The sequence below is a fragment of the Stomoxys calcitrans genome, chromosome 3 (genome assembly GCF_963082655.1).
Source record: "Stomoxys calcitrans chromosome 3, idStoCalc2.1, whole genome shotgun sequence".
Classification (NCBI taxonomy): domain Eukaryota; kingdom Metazoa; phylum Arthropoda; class Insecta; order Diptera; family Muscidae; genus Stomoxys; species Stomoxys calcitrans.
In genome coordinates, this window is record NC_081554.1 from 46,865,794 (window position 1) to 46,875,402 (window position 9,609).

Sequence of the window (9,609 nt, forward strand, 5' to 3'; positions counted from 1 at the left end):
CTTATCTCCACATGTGCGCTGCTGTTTTCTTTTGCCAATTTTTTCGCTCCAAAAACAATGTGGTGATCAGCTGTTTGTCAAGAGAGCATACTTTTGACAGCAGAAGAAGCACATGTCAAAATGGGAATAAGGGGAAACCTAATAAAAAACAAAAACCCAAGCGTAACGTAATACCTTTGTATGCTGTTGGCGTACTGTATGTACTGTGTACTGTACTGTATACTGTATTTACCAGCAGAGAAACACGTACACTGAGGCGGCAGCCCTTGCCTATGAAGAATTCCATCGAGTCAATTCAGTGCGTACAACCGGCTGCCATTCGACACGGTCAGGCATGCCAAACTATTTGAAGACATCGCCAAAACGTCCCTACAGAATAGGCTTGAAACGCTGGATCTTGAAATACAAATACGAATCTCCGGCACTGTTGAACCTCTACTTATCCTCGATTTCACTCCCTCCAGATGGCATAGAGATCGTATCATATGCAGACGATAGTACGATCATGGCATTAGGCCCCCAAACATTGTTGACATCTGCGATGGGTTAAACGTCTACCTCAACGAACTTGCCTCATATTTCGCTGCTTCAGATTTCCGAAGATATCTGCCACCAAATCTTCAGCCACATTGTGCAGTACAAATACGCTTGAGGTGAATACCGAGCTGAATGTGATGGTCGATGGAGAAATGATTTCAAGCATCAAGCTCTAACACTTTTTCCCAATATGACACAGCAATTTGCGATAATGTCAAAAGTAGAAACAAGGTCCTCAACTCACTTGCCTGCAGCACTTGGGGCGCAGACAAAGAAACTTTGTTGACCACATGCAAAGCAATTGACCGGTCTGTGGTGAGTTATACAACGCCAGCTCGCCAGCTATGTGACACGCAGTGAAATAATATTCAGATCTGTCAGAATGCCGCCCTCCGAACTGCGACGGGCTGTCTCCTCAGTTCTCATGTCTTCACCTGTGTGAAGACATTACTACATGCTGTCTAAGCAATACCTTTTGAGCTGTTACCGCAGAGACCATCCAAATCAACATCTTGTGGATAGATATCTACCGCCCAGAAATCTTAAGGTAGATCTACATGATCTGGAGCGTGAGATTTAGCGCTACAAGAGAGAACCCCTTGATCAAGCGGCATTTGAAGCGGGTCTAGACAACATTCATGCAGACACGGTAGGTTAGGTTAGGTAAGAGTGGCATTTCTTTTCGGATTCACTTACACAATTTTAAGTCCATTGTGATACCACAGTAGCGACAGACCAAGACCTCACTGATAATCCATGCTATTAACTTGGTTACGACGCCTCCCATTGCATCTGAAGAAATTGACCTCCCCCGACAAACCAGAGTAGTTCTGGCTAAATTACGTTCCGGCAGATGCAGCCGCCTCAACTCCCACAGATCAAGGATTGAAGACGACGTACAAGATTAATATCTCGATTGTAACCAGGGACCACACGATACACGTCACCTGTTTAACTGTCCAGTCAGACCCACTCGACTTAGACCCAGATCCCTGTGGACGCACCTCATCTTAGTCGCAGCGTTCCTGGTTCTTGACACTCAACAGAATCAAGCAGACGAAAGATAGAACACAACAAATTGCTACAGCAGCCACAAGTGCTGACGCCTCAGTGTACGACACACTGCTACAACAACAACCAGCAGAGGAAATTTGCTATTTTCTGCAAAGTTTCATATAAAAAATAATGTAAACAGACATTTTATTACGACCAGTTGTTGTTGTTATAGCAGTGTGTTGTACACAGAGGCGGCAGCCCTTGCCGATGAACGAATCCATCGGGTCAATCCGGTACGTACAACCGGCTGTCATGGGATTGGTTGTTGTTGTATGCCAGACAAGTTAATGTCCTGTACTAACCCAATCTTAATGTTAGCTTATCGGCATATTTCAATCAGTTGTACGTAACTGTGGTGAGAATTCTTTGGCAACACAGTGTGGTACAAGAAAAAACATATTTTCGAATTTGTGGCGTGGTCAGGTTATGGCGTTATCGCTATATGAATGATAGACTCGTTTTATTTTTGGCACTACATATCTTCTCAACGTTATATTGAGCTATCATCAAATTAAATTATGTCAATAGGGTCAGTTATTTGGAAAATTAGGAAATGTTTAACAACAAGTAACGGCACGGGATAGCTGTGAGCACCACACGGGCTGGAACATTGAGGTCCGATCTGTGGGGTGTTCATTGCTGTCACGAGAAGCTTAGCTGCGAGCTACCGGGCGCGTTCACAGGTTGCGGATAGTGGAGTGCTCCATAAGGACTAGCTGTATTTGCAGACGCGGACAATCAGCGGTATCGAGTGGAGAGTTTTAGTGAGAGGTCGGTTGCACCGGTTTTTGCACAAATACTGAGTGCCTATGTTCCTCGATATGACAAGGCGAGTTATTGACGCTTTTAAATAACCAATGGCCACTCTGTTCCCGCGGCGATCGGTCCTTTAGACCGGAACGAGCTTGCTCACCTACAGGAGCTTGGCAAGGATCGCCCTTGAAAATGTGGTTAGAACACAAAAAACAAGTAACGGTTCTCTGGAGATACGTTTTACAGGACCGAAAGAAAACTAAGCTACTCTTCGCTCAAGGATTAAGGGCCCAAAATTCGCTTATCATTTGTCTGAAGCGGCAGCATATATTAGAAACCTTCTCGACCCTTTACTATTATGTAGCTATTTGAATGGTTACACTAAGGGTCCGTCGGTTGGCAGTGCACCACTAGCGAAGAACTCGATTAGGTAGGGGATTTTCATCACATCATTTGAAGCTATAACCCCGTTTACACTGCTCTTTAAATCCGGATTTAATGGCTCGATCATCTGTTTTCCCTTTGTAAAATCAGCCGACGAAAGCCTTCAATCCGGAGCCTTAAAATTTAATGTGCAGTGTAAACAGGGTTTATGGTTGTCAATGGAATTCTCAGGTTCTTGAGGAGGAAAGGGTAAAAGTAGTTGCCTACGTGAATGACGTTGTTGTTTTAGCCACATATTTACATTTGGAGGTAGCTCCTATAATTAGGTTGTTTCGGTTTATAAGACCGATCGCTGGATCTTTAACCTACCTCTATGAGCATCCTTAAGGGGATATATTGTGGAAACTGCCAGGGCGAAGACCAATGTGCTTTACAAATACCCTAGAAAGACTATATTTTTCACAAGGAAACGTATACTAGGAGTGATCGGGGCTACTGTCCTGGATTGGGTGGATTGCCTCTCTATAGACAAACTATTGTACCTGTGTCTGCAATCCCATGGCAGCCGGTTGTACGTACCGGATTGACTCGATGAAGTCCTTCATCGGCAAGAGCTGCCGTCTCAGTGTACAACACACTGCTACAACAACAACAACAACCTGGGTCTGACCAGAAACTGAATTGTCGTGTCACGCACAAGTCACGTAATGCGTGAGTGAGATCCAAATCCAACCACGTAATTGTCGTCATTGTCTCGTGAGTCGTCCGTGAGCAAAATGTTCGTCTCGCGAGCATGCGTGAATGTGAGTCAAGATAAAAAACGTCGTGTTAGAGCGTGGGCGAGTAAATTTTTTTTCTTGCGAGCGTGCGTGAGTGAAAAATCACTCACGTGCATATTTCTAGAAGGAATATCGAGGAGAAGGTCGGAAGGAGACTGAATGCGCTCTATTCCTATTGCAACTCAATAGGAAATAGTTGGTGGTTTAAGCAGGGGAGAATGTACACTAGATGTTTGCGGTGGTGGTTTGGTCGGTTAACACCTATGGGTCTTAGTTATGGCATCAGACTCTGGTCAGCTCAGTCCTTGGGAGGATGATTGAGAGGTTACAGAGAGTCGCAGCGGTTGTGATCTCCGTAGCGTGCCCAAAATCAAATAGCTAAATGTAGTGATTGATCTCGTGTCTTTGCAACTTTTTGTTGTGTTTACAACAATTATACTGCCCTTGACTGAGGAATTCGGGAACTTGCGTTCCTCGTACTATGGGCATTCTTCTGATCTGCGGGAGGCTGGATACATTATGTACCAGAGAAGTCCTTCTTTCTTAAAGGGCTGTACATTTGTTTGTTTTCCATTTTTACTCACCTGCTTTCTTGGGTGCAAAAGAAAGAATGAAAAAACACACACACGCATAACTAAATACATGCATGTTTTACATACCTTTTACATACGTACACCAATGCACAACATGACAACATGTACAGTTAGATCTCTGCGTCATTCATTCTACGTAAAATCTTGAAGCTACTGGTGGTTTTAAGCCTTGCGGTGAAGTGAAATGTGTAAAAGGTAAGTACTACCGATAATGTAGTGTTTTTTTGTGCCAAAAATAGTTTTATACCTGTTATGTGTGCGCTTGGTCGGCGTTTGAAATGGCTACCGGTTAGCTGTGGTGAGACTTTCAGGGCTAGGGGCCTCAACCCGCCAAAACAAACCCTGCACACAAACATCGAAAAAATGAGGGGGATACTATTTCACATCCAAAACTTTACCACTAGCGAACAAAAAAAAACTCAAGGGGAAACACTCTTCACAGGGATCTTGATGTCACAATCCCGCGCTAGCCCGCCCAACCATGGTCCAAGGCATCCACTTACCATATTTCTACTTGGACCCCAAATTCCACACACAAAGCTATGCACCTACTTCATCGCGCTGCCCCCGCAATCACAAATTTACCAACACATAGTCATTTTAATTATTACACATTACAATCAGCACATATTTTATTAACTAAAAAAAAACTTAAAATTATATGAAAATTTTGCCATAAAAATACATTTGTTTCTTAACCTGGATTTACAACTATTTTTTTTTGCAAAACAAACAAAGAATAATACCTGGTAAAACAAAACAAACAATTCCCCCTTTTTTTTTTTTTTTGCCCAATTCACCTAAGGCGAGACTAACCGAATATTTCTTTAACCTTGTCTTTCGCTTTAATACCAGCGCATAGAAATTACCTACCACTAAACGAGCTCGCTTATCTGGTTATCTTTTGCCGTTAATGTCTTCTCTCGGCACAACAAAAAAAAACTAAACAAGGTTCATAGACAATTCAATATAATCCCCCTGGGAGGCACAATTTCTCTTAGCCTCAGGCTATTATTCCTTTTACAAAACACAACAATTAACACTACGTTAAATATAAAACTAACCTAGGATCTGTTTTTCTTCTTCTTTTCTCTTTTTTTCTTTAGTATATAATGGTTTCTCTTGTCCAAATAAAAAAAAAAAATTAGCTCTTACTGATTTTTCAACTTCTTCTTTGCAGCTAGCGCTCAGCCACAATACTGAATATACTTGGACGAAATCTTGGATATAGGTGGACGACACACACACAGGTAACAGAATCTACTTTTACCTTAATTTTTTTTGACACAAATTAACAATCTTCTTCCAACGTTTCAGAAGCGCTCCCGCGGTCTTCACAGACGGAGAGGGAAGCAAAACGCTCACCAGAGCTTCAATTCACGCGACACGCCACAGTTTCCTGCCGCAAGTTGCAGTAGAGCTACTGGCAAACCGAATAAAATGATGGTAGCTAACCAATTGTTGGTTCCACGGCTGCTGCAACCAAGGGCAAAGCACACAGGATCTAGAATCAACTTTCGCGGGCAATTTACTGGCAGTTTGGCAACGAATGAGTCGTGTTGGATGGCGAATTCACCAATCTCAAATATGTAACGTCACACACGCAAAAAAGAAACAAGCACTGGCCGTCCGTCCTCAGAAAACCAGTGCAGCTATGAAAGTTGGCAAAAATACAACAAATTACTTTTACACACACTCAATAAACACTACACCTGTTACTTACAAAGGCATGAGTTAACACAAACTAATTATTTTAAATAAAATCGGCAACAAAAAAAAAACACTGATGAATATTTCTTTTTTTTTTTTTTTTTTTTCTTGACTACGATCAGTTTCACTGGCTGGGCTTAGAATGGCTCTTTCGCTTGCTCATGAGGCTTATATATCCCCGCATACCCTCCCGCCACAAGCCAATTTTCCAGCCACAACCATTTTCTTTAGCTATTTTCTTTTAGGCCCATTCTCATTTTCCCCAAATACATCGGTCGTCCTTTTCCCACTGGGGTCGATTTCGATTAACGTGGCCACATTATCGACATACATTTACGGTCGTACGACCAATCTTCGAACAAATCGTGCAGATTTCTCATGGTCCTGGCCAAAATAAAAATCACAAGACCATTGTAATTTCTTGGGGGTAATAGCATACATGATACCCCATAGCATATCAATCAATGCCTTTCAATGTCCACCGTGCCTTAAAGTCCATACCCGCACTGAATTCACAAAATCACTCATTACGCCCTACGCCAACGTACCTAGCGTATCATCACGTAATTCACTAATTGTTAACCAACCCTGGCTTCGATCGGCATGATGTTCGCAGCCAACTTTACGCACATCCCCATTCACTCGCACGCCACCACCACGATACCACGATCCATCCACCAGAAGCCCACTGCAGAACACACCAGAATTAAAAATTAAATCTTTAAAAGAAAACGTGTGTTCTTCATCTGGGAATATCTCCCTATCGGCGAAACCGTCAACTTTTGGATATCGGTGGTGGCGTGCATCGAACCAGCCGATCATGGAAATAACCATAACCACCATCACACCGTACCCCCCCACCCCCTCATGCAATCGGTGTCATCTTTCCCTGCCACCAACACATTAGGGTGGCCTGCAACAAAACATCGGGGAACGGCGAGGCTCCGCAGACGGCAACGATGTGTCAGGACAGGTAGGATTTCCAACGTGGGGAACACCCACGCCTGAGATGTCTCATGCCGGGCTCTAGGCGTTATATGGCCGCTGTAGGTAAGTATGACTGTCTCACGAAAATGAGAGAAAAAACTAATTTCACATATCATCCACAGGCTCGTAGTTGTTGTTGGCTTACTACTGGTATTGACGAAGCCATGGCCATTCAGTGGAACTTGCGCGTGAAACGTATTTGCGAAAATCCAGCTCTGTCGGTCATGAGGGTTGTCGTGCCAATATCTCTACCTGTCCTCATGTTTCCATTGACCCCTTCACCATCACAATAACCAGGTCGAATGCCGTGGCCCAAATCCACTCAGGTACCATAATCGTTGTGGTTGTCTCTAGTTAGTGTCCGTAGACATTTGTTTTTTTCTTGAATTAAAAAAAAAACACACATGGCCAAATGGAAATGATTGTGTTCCTTCTGGTTTATGAAAACATACAGGCATAGTTTGTGAATTTAGTGACAGTGGTCGAATATGATTGTGGAAATAAATAATAGATACTGTCCCCGATTCACAGTATTTATGTGCAAAACATGAGGATGCAACAGGTATAGTTTTAGTTACAGCCCATCATGAAAAATCAGTGTACGTTATTGCAGCCAAAATATTCGTGTTTCATGAGGACAAATAGATATAAAAAAAAAATACTGTCACCAAAGTACTTATTGGCATGCCACACACATGCACCCTTATTGGGAGTGAAAATATAAGCATGACGCAGTCAGTGGTTGATGTTTTCTTTTTATTATGGCAGCAGCGAAACAGTGGGAAAAATCAAAATAGCACAAAATGTGCCGATCGTTATAAGAAAGTGGTACGTTATTGTTGTTGTAACCAATGGTACGTACAATTAATGTGTGCATAAACAGACGTACATTGAAAGTTAAATGAAATTCATCTTTTCCGTGAGGGGCCTAACCGTTTGAAGGCCTATGCGGTCTAAACTTGCCATGAATGTTTAAAAATATTAATGCATCAAATGCACAAAATAATGCAAACGATCAAGTGGTATTTTGACGCGAAATCGTAGGTATGGTTTGCTTAAATCTGCCCGTGCTTTTGCATAACCAAATGTGACCGCCTACTGGAAAATTTACGTGTTTTAGAAAAACGTTAGTAAGATTGGGTAGATACGTTACGCGGACGGACGTACATTCGCCAGCTGGACGGATCGAAAAACGGATAAAAACACAAACTATACCAATGTATAGGAATATTATTTCAGGGTGTTTTACAGGGCATGACATACCCCTAATGTTAGATTTTATATTTGATTCTTTTTTTTTTTTTTTTTTTTTTTTTTTACTAAATGCGTACAACACAAAAAACATAACCATGTACTACCCAATATAAATATGGATACAAATAGTTCATAATATGTAACTGGACAATACGGCCTATGATTACCGGGTTCCAAAGGACTAGGTCTGGGACACAAAAGAAAACGATGTTTTGAGAGTTGTGAATATTATGGTTATCTAAATTTCATTAAAGTGATATACCTCATTGCAAACGATTGTCATGTAGCATATTCCGCGTTGGGAAATGTATTTAAGAAAAGGTATAAATATTGCAGGAATGTATTCTTGGCCTGTATTGCATTCTTGGTGACATTCACTGATCTAGACAACCAGGTAGCTGACGCAAGCAAAGCTACGATTCATACTGCTCATACTTCTATATACCAGTGGTCGAAAAAAATGTAGGTAGTATGGTGACAAAGTGTGCATCATAAAAAAAAGGAAATAGGTCTTCATGTTGCCCTGTCCCACCGTGTTGATGTACGATCTGATTTGTTCCACTTCGACCCAATACAGGATATCATCAGACATTCCACACTTAATCGGGTACCTTCAGTCCAGTGATAGCTAATGCATCTCGCTATGTCTAACTTTTCAAACAATGTCAATGGTTAACAAAAACTATTTTTCCAATTTGCTACATTTGGGTAAGACAGTTACAGAGTAATGTCACATGGTTTGGCTTAATCTTGGTAACCCATGCTCAAAAGTCGACTCAATAGGGATTCGTTTATGTTTCTCAAAACTAGATCTGCGTTCACGTCAGTGGCATTGGTCTATCTTTTAAGGTCCTTCACATGACTTACACCCATTGGTTTTCCGTTCAGATCCTCAAGGGAATACATATTATTTCCTATCGGTTTTACGATACGACATTTTATGAATTTACGGGCGAATTTAGCATTGAAATTTTTTCCAAAGTCACTTAGGACATGATTCCTTTTGTATACTTCCTGTCCAGGAGAAAATGTTACCATTCGAGCCCTCGCATTGTACCTCTTGGCGCTCCGTTCGTAAGCTTGATGCATATTCTGTTTGATTTTATTACGAACCAAGTCCATTCTGTCGTCTCTTTTCAATTGCACAATCTCGTGATCAGACATAGAATGTAATTTTCGGGCTAGTTTATAATCAGCGCCATGGGTATACATATTGTACCCAAATAGGGCGAAAAATGGGGTTGCCCCCGTCGCACTATGAATCGACGTTCGAAGAGCACATTCAATGTCTGTCAAGTATAGATCCCAATCTCGGTGATCATTTTCTAGATAGGCTCTGATGGCAGCCAGCACCGATTGGTTCACCCGCTCGGATGCGTTGGACTGTGGGGCGTAGGGTGCTGTTTGTAGATGGTTTATACCGTATGTTTCAATCATATCTTTAAAAGTTTTCGATACGAATTGAGCCCCGTTGTCGCTATGAACCGTTTCGGGCACCCCAAACTTTCGGAATATGTCCTGTATCAGAAATTTCACCACGTTGGAAGCGGTCGCCT

At 42.0% G+C, this 9,609-nt stretch overlaps 2 long non-coding RNA genes across 2 annotated transcripts; both read left to right on the forward strand.

The window, feature by feature from the left end:
* The first annotated feature begins 5,240 nt into the window (after window positions 1-5,240).
* LOC131995962 (uncharacterized) lies at window positions 5,241-5,828 on the forward strand. The gene is made up of 2 exons (XR_009397716.1): window positions 5,241-5,352; window positions 5,420-5,828. It is a non-coding gene; the product is annotated as an uncharacterized LOC131995962 (long non-coding RNA).
* Window positions 5,829-6,038: 210 nt separating this feature from the next.
* Window positions 6,039-7,323, forward strand: LOC131995961 (uncharacterized). The gene is made up of 2 exons (XR_009397715.1): window positions 6,039-6,862; window positions 6,922-7,323. It is a non-coding gene; the product is annotated as an uncharacterized LOC131995961 (long non-coding RNA).
* Window positions 7,324-9,609: the final 2,286 nt, after the last annotated feature.